The 13369-nt window shown below is 36.2% G+C and overlaps 1 long non-coding RNA gene across 2 annotated transcripts in view; it reads right to left on the bottom strand.

The window, feature by feature from the left end:
- The window catches only part of LOC129060386 (uncharacterized), a 226064-nt gene that overhangs the window by 123260 nt on the left and 89435 nt on the right, over positions 1-13369 (bottom strand). The window lies entirely within an intron of this gene.

The raw sequence follows: 13369 nt of genomic DNA, 5'->3' as shown, positions 1-13369 counted from the left end.
AACAGACTGGCAGCTGAGGGTCCTGATTGTTAGAAGGAAGCCTAACAAACAGAAAGGACATCCACACCAAAACCCCATCCGTACGTCACCATCATCACAGACCAAAGGTAGATAAAACCACAAAGATGGGGAAAAAACACAGAAGAAAAGCTGAAAATTCTAAAAATCAGAGTACCTCTCCCCCTCCAAAGGAACGCAGCTCCTCGCCAGCAACGGAACAAAGCTGGACGGAGAATGATTTTGACGAGCTGAGAAGAAGGCTTCAGACGATCAAACTACTCCGAGCTAAAGGAGGAAGTTCAAACCCATCACAAAGAAGCTAAAAACCTTGAAAAAATATTAGACGAATGGCTAACTAGAATAACTAGTGTAGAGAAGTCCTTAAATGACCTGATGGAGCTGAAAACCATGGCAAGAGAACTACCTGACAAATGCACAAGCTTCAGTAGCTGATTTGATCACCTGGAAGAAAGTGTATCAGTGATTGAAGATCAAACAAATGAAATGAAGCAAGAATAGCAGTTTAGAGAAAAAAGAGTAAAAAGAAATGAACAAAGCCTCCAAGAAATATGGTACTATGTGAAAAGACCAAATCTATGTCTGATTGGTGTACCTGAAAGTGATGGGGAGAATGGAACCAAGTTGGAAAACACTCTGCGGGATATTATCCAGGAGAAATTCCCCAACCTAGCAAGGCAGGCCAACATTCTGATTCAGGAAATACAGAGAACGCCACAAACATACTCCTCAAGAAGAACAACTCCAAGACACATAATTGTCACATTCACCAAAGTTGAAATGAAGGAAAAAATGTTAAGGGTAGCCAGAGAGAAAGGTCAGGTTACCCACAAAGGGAAGCCCATCAGACTAACAGTGGATCTCTTGGCAGAAACTCCACAAGCCAGAAGAGAGTAGGGGCCAAAATTCAACATTCTTACAGAAAAGAATTTTCAACTCAGAATTTCATCTCCAGCCAAACTAAGCTTCATAAGTGAAGGAGAAATAAAATACTTTACAGACAAGCAAATGCTGAGAGATCCTGTCACCACCAGGCCTGCCCTAAAAGAGCTCCTGAAGGAAGCACTAAACATGGATAGGAATAACTGGTACCTGCCACTGCAAAAATATGCCAAATTGTAAAGACCATCGAGGCTAGGAAGAAACTGCATCAACCAACGAGCAAAATGACCAGGTAACATCATAATGACAGGATCAAATTCACACATAACAATACTAACCTTAAATGTAAATGGGCTAAATGCTCCAATTAAAAGACACAGACTGGCAAACTGGATAAACAGTCAAGACCCATCAGTGTGCTGTATTCAGGAGACCCATCTCATGTGCAGAGACACACAGAGGCTCAAAATAAAAGGATGGAGGAAGATCTACCAAGCAAATGGAAAACAAAAAAAGGCAGGGGTTGCAATCCTAGTCTCTTATAAAACAGAATTTAAACCAACAAAGATTAAAAGAGAAAAAGAAGGCTATTACATAATGGTAAAGGGATCAATTCAACAAAAAGAGCTAACTATCCTAAATATAAATGCACCCAATACAGAAGCACCCAGATTCATAAAGCAAGTCCTGAGTGACCTACAAAGAGACTTAGACTCCCACACAATAATAATGGGAGACTTTAACACCCCACTGTCAACATTAGACAGATCAACGAGACAGGAAGTTAACAAGGATACCCAGGAATTGAACTCAGCTCTGCACCAAGCGGACCTAATGGACATCTACAGAACTCTCCACCCCAAATCAACAGAATATACATTTTTTTCCGCACCACACCACACCTATTACAAAATTGACCACATAGTTGGAAGTAAAGCTCTCCTCAGCAAATGTAAAAGAACAGAAATTATAACGAACTGTCTCTCCGACCACAGTGCAATCACACTAGAACTCAGGATTAAGAAACTCACTCAAAACCTCTCAACTACATGGAAAGTGAACAACCTGCTCCTGAATGACTACTGGGTACATAACGAAATGAAGGCAGAAATAAAGATGTTCTTTGAAACCAATCAGAACAAAGACACCACATACCAGAATCTCTGGGACACATTCAAAGTAGTGCGTAGAGGGAAATTTATAGCACTAAATGCCCAGAAGAGAAAGCAGGAAAGATCCAAAATTGACACCCTGACATCACAATTAAAAGAACTAGAAAAACAAGAGCAAACACATTCAAAAGCTAGCAGAAGGCAAGAAATAACTAAAATCAGAGCAGAACTGAAGGAAATAGAGACACAAAAAAACCCTTCAAAAAATTAATGAATCCAGGAGCTGGTTTTTTGAAAGGATCAACAGAATTGATAGACTGCTAGCAAGACTAATAAAGAAGAAAAGAGAGAAGAATCAAATAGACGCAATAAAAAATGATAAAAGGGATATCGCCACCGATTCCACAGAAATACAAACTACCATCAGAGAATACTACAAACACCTCTAAGCAAATAAACTAGAAAATCTAGAAGAAATGGATAAATTCCTCAACACATACGCCCTCCCAAGACTAAACCAGGAAGAAGTTGAATCTCTGAATAGACCAATAACAGGTTCTGAAATTGAGGCAATAATCAATAGCTTACCAACCAAAAAGAGTCCAGGACCAGATGGATTCACAGCCGAATTCTACCAGAGGTACAAGGAGGAACTGGTACCATTCCTTCTGAAACTATTCCAATCAATAGAAAAAGAGGGAATCCTCTCTAACTCATTTTAGGAGGCCAGCATCATCCTGATACCAAAGCTGGGCAGAGACACAACCAAAAAAGAGAATTTTAGACCAATATCCTTGATGAACATTGATGCAAAAATCCTCAATAAAATACTGGCAAGCCGAATCCAGCAGCACATCAAAAAGCTTATCCACCGTGATCAAGTGGGCTTCATCCCTGCGATGCAAGGCTGGTTCAATATACACAAATCAATAAATGTAATCCAGCATATAAACAGAACCAAAGACAAAAACCACATGATTATCTCAATAGATGCAGAAAAGGCCTTTGACAAAATTCAACAACGCTTCATGCTAAAAACTCTCAATAAATTAGGTATTGATGGGACGTATCTCAAAATAATAAGAGCTATCTATGACAAACCCACAGCCAATATCATACTGAATGGGCAAAAACTGGAAGCATTCCCTTTGAAAACGGGCACAAGACAGGGATGCCCTCTCTCACCACTCCTATTCAACACAGTGTTGGAAGTTCTGGCCAGGGCAATTAGGCAGGAGAAGGAAATAAAGGGTATTCAATTAGGAAAAGAGGAAGTCAAATTGTCCCTGTTTGCAGACGACATGATTGTATATCTAGAAAACCCCATAGTCTCAGCCAAAAATCTCCTTAACTTGATAAGCAACTTCAGCAAAGTCTCAGGATACAAAATCAATGTACAGAAATCACAAGCATTCTTATACACCAATAACAGACAAACAGAGAGCCAAATCATGAGTGAACTCCCATTCACAATTGCTTCAAAGAGAATAAAATACCTAGGAATCCAACTTACAAGGGATGCGAAGGACCTCTTCAAGGAGAACTACAAACCACTGCTTAAGGAAATAAAAGAGGATACAAACAAATGGAAGAACATTCCATGCTCATCGGTAGGAAGAATCAATATTGTGAAAATGGCCATACTGCCCAAGGTAATTTATAGATTCAATGCCATCCCCATCAAGCTACCAATGACTTTATTCACAGAATTGGAAAAAACTACTTTAAAGTTCATATGGAACCAAAAAAGAGCCCGCATCACCAAGTCAATCCTAAGCCAAAAGAACAAAGCTGGAGGCATCACACTACCTGACTTCAAACTATACTACAAGGCTACAGTAACCAAAACAGCATGGTACTGGTACCAAAACAGAGATATAGATCAATGGAACAGAACAGAGCCCTCAGAAATAACGCCACATATCTACAACTATCTGATCTTTGACAAACTTGACAAAAACAAGCAATGGGGAAAGACTTCCCTATTTAATAAATGGTGCTGGGAAAACTGGCTAGCCATATGTACAAAGCTGAAACTGGATCCCTTCCTTACACCTTATACAAAAATTAATTCAAGATGGATTAAAGACTTCAATGTTAGACCTAAAACCATAAAAACCCTAGAAGAAAACCTAGGCATTACCATTCAGGACATAGGCATGGGCAAGGACTTCATGTCTACAACACCAAAAGCAATGGCAACAAAAGCCAAAATTGACAAATGGGATCTAATTAAACTAAAGAGCTTCTGCACAGCAAAAGAAACTACCATCAGAGTGAACAGGCAACCTACAAAATGGGAGAAAATTTTCGCAACCTACTCATCTGACAAAGGGCTAATATCCAGAATCTACAATGAACTCAAACAAATTTACAAGAAAAAAACAAACAACCCCATCAAAAAGTGGGCAAAGGATATGAACAGACACTTCTCAAAAGAAGACATTTATGCAGCCAAAAGACATATGAAAAAATGCTCATCATCACTGGCCATCAGAGAAATGCAAATCAAAACCACAATGAGATACCATCTCACACCAGTTAGAATGGCGATCATTAAAACGTCAGGAAACAACAGGTGCTGGAGAGGATGTGGAGAAATACGAACACTTTTACACTGTTGGTGGGACTGTAAACTAGTTCAACCATTGTGGAAGTCAGTGTGGCGATTCCTCGGGGATCTAGAACTAGAAATACCATTTGATCCAGCCATCCCATTACTGGGCATATACCCAAAGGATTATAAATCATGCTGCTATAAAGACACATGCACACATGTTTATTGTGGCACTATTCACAACAGCAAAGACTTGGAACCAACCCAAATGTCCAACAAAGATAGACTGGATTAAGAAAATGTGGCACATATACACCATGGAATACTATGCAGCCATAAAAAATGATGAGTTCATGTCCTTTGTAGGGACATGGATGAAATTGGAAATCATCATTCTCAGTAAACTGTCGCAAGGACAAAAAACCAAACACCACATGTTCTCACTCATAGGTGGGAATTGAACAATGAGAACACATGGACACAGGAAGGGGAACATCACACTCTGGGGACTGTTGTGGGTTGGGGGGAGGGGGGAGGGATAGCATTAGGAGATATACCTAATGCTAAATGACGAGTTAATGGGTGCAGCACACTAGCATGGCACATGTATACATATGTAACTAACCTGCAAATTGTGCACATGTACCCTAAAACTTAAAGTATAATAACAATAAAATTAAAAAAAAATAGTTCAAGATTATATTCTGACAAGTACCTATAGTGTGTCTACTCTAAATGTTGATTTTAATGTAGATTTTAGATTTAGCAATTAATAAATGTGAGGCTAGATGTTGTACCTGCTTAAAACAATTATGGAGTTTAACAAAGATGTTTGCCTGAACGGAAGAGTTAAACCAAACAACTGCCTGTTTCCAACATTTACTTAAAAACTAATTGTGGTGGTTCCTGACCAAAGAAGTAGCATACAGATAAACAGATAGATGACAGGGAGACAGACAGACAAACAGATGTATATCCAAATCCTGCTTGTATAGCAAGGTCAATCTCACTTTAACATGGAGAGAGATTTGGATGTTTAGTATAATTGAGTATACTTCTCAACCAATATTTGTTTTGTTTTTACTAAAATATCCATAGCTTCAAGTAAAATAGCTTCCTATTAAACACCCCGTAGAAATTTATTTCAAAACACATTTCTATACAGCTAAATATTAGATTATTATTTATAAACAAGTTAAAATTAGAGAACCCTCACTGATGAAAACTTTGATTTTAAAGTAGTTGATCTATAAGCCTTCTGTCTTCTAGGACTAGAGAGCAGAATTACTCTTTTATTCAAGCCACTCCTAGATTTTGATGCTAACATTTCACCTTCTTCATTATGACAGAATGCATGGCTAACTTCACTCCTGAAGATAAGCATGTTTCTAGAATATCTGAACATGAAATCAAATTACTGAGGAACAGATTAAAGAGATGGGAAGGGGAACTTAAATACATTTTATTTTTAATCATTTTTGAAATTATTGTTTAAAGTATCAATAGAGCATTTTTACCAACATTCTCTTGGCTCAAATGCAGCCTAGGGTCTGTAGTAACAGTAAAATATAACAAATATCTGCCCACAGAGTGAAAAAACAAAGAAAGGCTATTAAAATTTGTAATATTTTATTATTGTTATATTATTTCTGTATTATTCCTGGTATTTCATTTAAAAGAGTATAGGTTTACTAGTGGAAGTGATAGACCTCCCTGATCTTACTGGATCCCTACATTGAACACTGAGCTAAGAAGTATAATTTATAACTTATCAAGTATAAAAATGGCATATGTTTTAGATTGAATGACTTAAAAATATATGTATTTATAATTTAGAGAAAATAAAGGATTGCCCTGGGCCCAATGAGGCAGCATCATGTCCATAGGACTAGGAAAGGTAAACAAGCTAAGATTATTGGAACTCAGTGGTTGTTTTGTGTGTGTGTGTGTGTGTGTGTGTGTGTGTGTGTGTTTTGTGTGGGTGGGGGGTTGTCTTTAAATACTGATGGTGCAGAAGTCTTTCCTGGGTGGCATTTAGCTATTGATGACTGAACTTCACCATCATGCTGCTTATTTCTAAACATATTAATTTCAGCTTGACATTTGCTTTATGAACATTCGATTTCAGAGTTAAGAAAACAGCTTAACTAGAACAGATATTCAAAATTAAAGGTTATTTATATAATCACTAACACAGCGATGTTTAAGACTTGGAACTGCTGTGAAATTTTAAGGTTATGATATCATGCCATATACTTTGAAAAATTAATTCAAATTAGTTTGGAAATGAGCACTTTTATATCCACTGAAAATTTCATTAGCAATAGAAATATAAGGTTATAATCAAAGAAATGGTAGAACAATAGAAAGATGTCTACAGAGGTTAAAATTGTTTTTTTTTCACATCTTCATTAAAGATCTAAAAGTGATAACGAGCAGATTATTCAAATGTACAAATATTAGGAAAGAATAATAAAGTCATTAGAAAAAAATTGTGGGTACTTACATATCAAAATTAGATTAATTTTAAATGGCAAAGATCTGGAAAATAGACATAGATATTAGAAAAAGAGAGAGGGAAAAGAACCTGGAAAGCAATAATGGAAATAAATTTATCTACTATATTATGTGAAAATCTCAATGTTATCTGAAAAGATGCTGTTACTGCAGGAAGTTCGAAGTTTTCTGTATCTCCTAAGGCCTAAGCTCTTTGTAGTGCTGGATATTGCCCTATAGAAAGCACTGATTGTTCAACAATTATAACGTGGATGGAGAATAATACAAGGCAACTATGCACCACAACTTTTTCTTTTGATACTGTCATATCAAAACTGGTACACAGAATTTTTGAAGTCTGGTGGAAATAAAACAAAATATTCAATACATCTGGTCAGGTACGTTATTCATAATGAGTCTTCTATTCCGTAGGTTACACTTAACCCACAATTAATTCCCTCCAGTTAAAGTTACCTACTGTGTGCTGATTCTCAGGGCGTCCATGGGAAGCAGGACAATAAAATGATCTCTTCCTCATCTCCCAGCTAATAATTGTGACTTTATCAGAGCCAAAGCCACAATAATATGTTCCCTCAAAATGGTTATAGTGTTATTAGTTTTCCATATTTTCCAGAGACATCATGTACCACAGTAAGGACAAAGGAATCATTGGGAACTCTGGTTTTGAATATATCTCTAGAGAAGCAGCTGGGGCCTTGACCACAAGGCTTGGGAGCCTGTTCTTGGCCAAGTATTCTAATGTGTTGACCAGCAGCTAACCATAGTGTTGAGTTAATCAAGGCTGTTTAGCATGGAGTAAGAATCCACAGAACTGATATGGCCATAAAGTGTCTCTTGGAGAGCCCTGAAGAAGTGTCACTGGAATGGCATTTTTGGAAACTAGGAAGTGAAGGTAACACATTCAAAATAGGCTAATGAGTGGTCTTTTCTTGGAGGCTAAAATAGGAGCAATTAAAAAATGACATATTCTATCAACTAGGCCAACGACTGCCTGATCTTTAAACTCAGGGGACAGTGAGAGGAGCAATGCCTATTTCAGGCTGAGAGATGTCCGTCTAAAAGATGATCAGGTCATATCTCCACCATTAATATAGGTAAGAGTCAAGGGTGATAAGGGCAAAAGAGCAAAACCGTAATTCTGCCTGGATAAACCTTTTTTCCAGCTTTTGCAAATACCAGAGACAGACAGTCTAAAAAGGTTAATGCTAATGACATTGACCATTGAAAAATGAATTTAGGTGTCCCCTCTGCGCATACTTTTTCCTTTGGGATAATCATAATAAATAGCTGTTCCCTGTGGTCAAAGAATTGAGAAATCACTAAAATAATCTGGAATAAATAGACATGTATAATACAGAAGCACAAGAAAAGAAATGAACTGTCATTTCAAAGGCATTCTGCAGGAGGAATCTTGCAGTTTTCAAGTTGAAAGGTGTTGTTTTGGCACAACAAACTAGAACTGCAAAAATAGTCCAATCTAAGATGTTGTTATCTTTCCTCAAAAATCTTCCCAGAATGATGTTCCATTTTGTTGTTTTCATTAGCACATTTTAAATTAATATTTTAATATCTGATATTTTCAATGTCCTGGGGCCAAGCAAATCATCAATTAGTTACTTCTAATAAAATACCAGGAAAAGTAAGGTGGCAAATAGCCGTATTCCAAAGATCCACAAGAAAGCCAAAATGGTTGGTTCTATTGTCACTCATAAGGTTATCAGTTTTTCTTAGGGCTTCATATAACTTCCGTAACTTATTTCTGCACATATTTTTTCTTTAATTGTATATCTCTTCTCCTAGATTGTAATCATTTCTGAGTAACAGATTTGCTTTGTGCTTTCAGTGTCCATTCCAGTACCTGTCTAATTGTAGATGTTAAAAAAGTGTTTTCAGAACAAACAAACTGGAAGAATCTTGTGCTCTGGGACATACCCCTCCCATCTTCTCAAGGGCCTTTGTTTCTACATTAATCTTCCTTGCCTTTCTGTATTATCAATTTCTTTCTCCATATTAGATGAACTTCTTTTGTCTCCAACTTTTCAAAATTTTCCATTGACCCTACATATCATTCTAGCTATTGCCTTACATTTTTTGTCCTTGTTACATAAAAACATCTCAAACAAAATGTATTACTAGTCCATTAATCACACTGTTACCTCCTATTTGTTCTTCCATCCATTCCAATCTGACTTCCTACCCTGCATTACAAAGACACTCTTCATCAATCTTTAACAGTTTCCATGTTACAAATCCAATGAATGCTTCTCTGTTTTTGTTTTTACCCAAATTCTTATATAATTTGTACATAATCGTTCCATTTTTTATTCAAATTTCTCTTTCAGAATTCAGTTCTCAGTCCTCTGGTCTTCTTTACTAATATTCTTTAAATAATCTCATTCATTCCCAAGGCTACAAATATTATTCACATACAGATAACATTCAAATTTATATCTCCAGCCCTAAGTTTTCTGAGATCCTTACTCATGTAGGCAATGGCCTATATGACATTGCTATTTGCATGACTAAAGGCATTTCACACTTAACATATTCAAAGGGATCTCTTTATTCCTTCAACTTGGTTTTCCAATTAGTCTTTTCTATATCAGCAAATGATATCCCTATCTACCAAACTGTTCAAGTCAAAAACTACAGGACTTAACCTTCACCCCCCTTTTCCCAAATCTCCATAAACCTAACATTTTTCCCAATTTTACCTCCATGAAATCCATAAGCAAATTATCAGTTCTACTTACAAAGTAAGCCAAGTCTAGCCACTTTATCTTCATTGCCAACACTCTAGTCCAAGTCACTACCTTTGGTGAGATCATTTTCTACAATGGCCTCCTAAATTCAGCAGTCTTTCTACTTCCACTGTTATTCTTTCCACCCCCTGCTTATTTTCCACCCATCAGCAAGCATGATCTTTTTAAAAGGCAAATCAAAGCATAGTATTTCTCTACTTAACCCCCTCAAAGCTTCCCCAAAGTAGTTTGGAAAAGTAATCAAACTCCTTACGAAGGTTTATAAGGTCCAACCATGATCAGGCCCTTGCCTGCCTTGCCAATTTCATCTTCCACTCTCCAACCACTCATGCCTCATTTCTTTTCATGAAAATAGTGACAGTGACCTCTTTCCAAGAAAAGAGCTTTTGAACATGTTCCTCTGCATAACATGATTTTCCTAAAGATCCTTTGCATGGCTAGCTTCTTATTCTTCAAGACTCACTGCAAATAGCACCGCCTCAGAGAGGTTTTCCAGGAGCACCTTACCTAAAGCTGTCTTCCCCACCCTCCAAACCCAGTTATTAACCTTTATACCATTCTATTTATTTCTTCAACACATTTATCACAATCTGAAATAATTTTGTTTACTGTTTTATGACTAAATTATAAACTCAAATCCTCTATTTCTGAAGCCCAGAATAGTGTCTAGCATATAATAAATAACTGATTAATGTGTTAGGGAATAAATAAATAAATAAATGATAAGTAGAGTAATTTGAAAGTCACATGACCTTTAAAAATGTCACTATTACCTAAAATCCTAACCACTATTATAGATTATTTTCTTTGGTAGGAATCAACCAGAAAAATGTGAAGCATATAAATTAGTTCATCAAATTATTTTACTGGAAGTTTCTTTTTTAGATCATAAAGAAGGAAATGATTTCTCTAGAACCCCTGCTGTCCCATCTCTGTTTAGCCAGATATGGTATATCCGTTAGACAACAGAGCTGCAGAATCCCATTGGCTTCACTCTATTACTAACTAAAATTTTTCTCACCGTCTTTGACTCCGACCCTGTCTCTGTCCACATCAAACACTTAAAAATCTCTCTCTTTTCAAAACTGATGGTCTGTGGCCTTAACACTTAGACTACCTCTAAATATTCTTGAATTACTCTTGCTCTATTGGCCCTGTTCCATCCACTCCATCTTAAGTAGGACGCATGACGTTATGATGACTTGTAACTCTACCTTGACAAGGGAGCTTCAGGGTAAGGGTCAGTCCAGTGTTCTTTCTCTCTTACCCAAGAGGGATGGTTGACAGATTTAACAAATAAAAATATAGGATTCCTAATGAAATTTGAATTTTGATAAAAAATAAATAATTGTTTATAAATATAGCTCGAATATTGCATGGAACATATTTGCAATATTTGAGAAATACTTGTGAAAGATTATTCATCGTTTATCTGAAATTCAAATTTAAGTAGCTGTTCTGGGTTTCATCTGGCAACCCTATCAAGGGAGAAGATAGGTTTTTTCAGACCTTGGTCTCAAGGAGGAGAGAGGCTCTCTCTGGGTCTGAATTATCTGAAAGAGTAAAAATTAAGCAAAATCATTCTTAAATTCAGCAAATATTTATTGAGCATATATGTTCAGCACTGTGGGAATTACTAGATATTCAGTGGTGAACCAAATAGACATTAGCCTGATTCATGTATATAATCCAGCAGAAGAGAAAGGTAATAAACATTTAAATAAACAAGTAAGTCTAGTTCTACTAGCCTGCTTTCTGAAAATTTTTCCTCAGATTATCCTTCTCTCTCATACCCACACGTACATACAACACACATTCTGAAAGCAAATAGCAGTTTTAATAATGTATAAGTGACATAGTTCTGTTTTACTTGTCTTGTAATTAAGCAATGTTCTTTTTTAGGGAAGACACAAGCCAGTCCTATTACTATTCTACCAGTAATATTACAAAAAAATAAAATGGTATTGATATTATCATGTGCCTTGTATAACTTGAAATCTTAATTTGAACTTTAGATTTTAAAGCACAATAAAAACTCAGTTTTCAACTAAGTAACAATGTGTTTGTTATTAACAGACTGTTTGAAGATAAGACAATCCTTAAGAACATTTACCATCCAAATTAGCCTTATTATTTGTTCTATTAATATCCTCCTCAGTTATCTTCCTATTATATTGATTCAAAAAGCTTTGACTCCAAGAATGAATTGGTTAGTGGTAATATAAAGTTAACTACTTACATACGCCATGGCTTGGAAAAGTCAAGGAAATGTATTCTAAGGTCCTTTATTGACCTGATATCATGAAGGTTAAAGAAATTTGTGTTGAATAAATGTTTAATGATACGTTTTTAGATAATATGGAAGTAGAACAAAGATATTCCAAAGATACCGAAGAACTTTTTCTGGTACTGTCCTCTGTGGTGCACAGGACTTGAATGAAGAATAATTTGTCTAAAACTGTTATCCACCTCTGACTTACAGAAGCAAGCAACAGAATACAAAACCCCCTTCCAACAGCAAAAACTGATATAACTGGTGTGGTTGGCAGGTCTTCTGCTGAAACCTTCAGAGTCTTAAATGATTTCAGTTTTTCTCCACGCTTTATTCCTGCCTCTCTCATTCACTCACATTTATGGGGCCCCAAAACTGTCCAGGCTGTAAAGATCAGGCTGAGCAGAAACGCTTTACCCTCATTGACTTTTTCTACAGCAGGAGGATTTCTGAATTTCAAGTATCCTGTCTTTAGTACTCAGCAGTAGAGGAGAGAAAGAACAACACCCTCTCCTACTCTGATCATTGAGTCCATATTTGTGCAATTCGGTTTCATAAATCTAGATAGCAAAAAGTCTTCATTCAATAAACCCCATGTCGGCTACATTAAAAACCCTGCTGAAAATTATTAAGTTTTCATCACTGCTCAGACCAAGCCTAAGGCCATTTGAAAATACAAGTTTAAATTATGACTTATTATTAAAATGGAGTTTCACTAATTTTCTGCATGCTAATATCTGAAATCAGACCAACTCAATGCTTCCTTGTAGCTACCTTATTAGAAAAAAAAACATTAATTGTGTTTATTTGCTCAATAAAAATTAGTAGCTAACAAATTACAGTAGTTCAGTGACTGCTATAAATTTGGACACTGTAAAAGGCCCTAAAAGTTACATTTTTTTTAAAAAAAGATACCTTTGTTAACAATCTAATGGCTAATCTTTGGTTATTTGTAAATGATGCTTTCAAAGTAGTTGATACACCTGGAAAATATTATAAATTACACAATGACATTTTGGTCAATGACATTTTGGTCAACAACTGAAAAGATATAGGATGGTGATTTCATAAGATTATAATCGAGCGGAAAAATTTCTGTTGCCCAATGACATCATAACCATTGTAATGCTGTAGCACAATGCATTATCTTTTCTGCTTAGTTGTGTTTACACAGACAAATACTTATCATTGTATTATAACTGCCTAAAGTATTCAATACAGTGACATGCTGTACAGGTTTGTAGCCTAG

This window comes from Pongo abelii, chromosome 6 (genome assembly GCF_028885655.2).
Source record: "Pongo abelii isolate AG06213 chromosome 6, NHGRI_mPonAbe1-v2.0_pri, whole genome shotgun sequence".
Classification (NCBI taxonomy): Eukaryota; Metazoa; Chordata; class Mammalia; order Primates; family Hominidae; genus Pongo; species Pongo abelii.
This window is presented reverse-complemented; position numbering and strand designations above follow the sequence as displayed.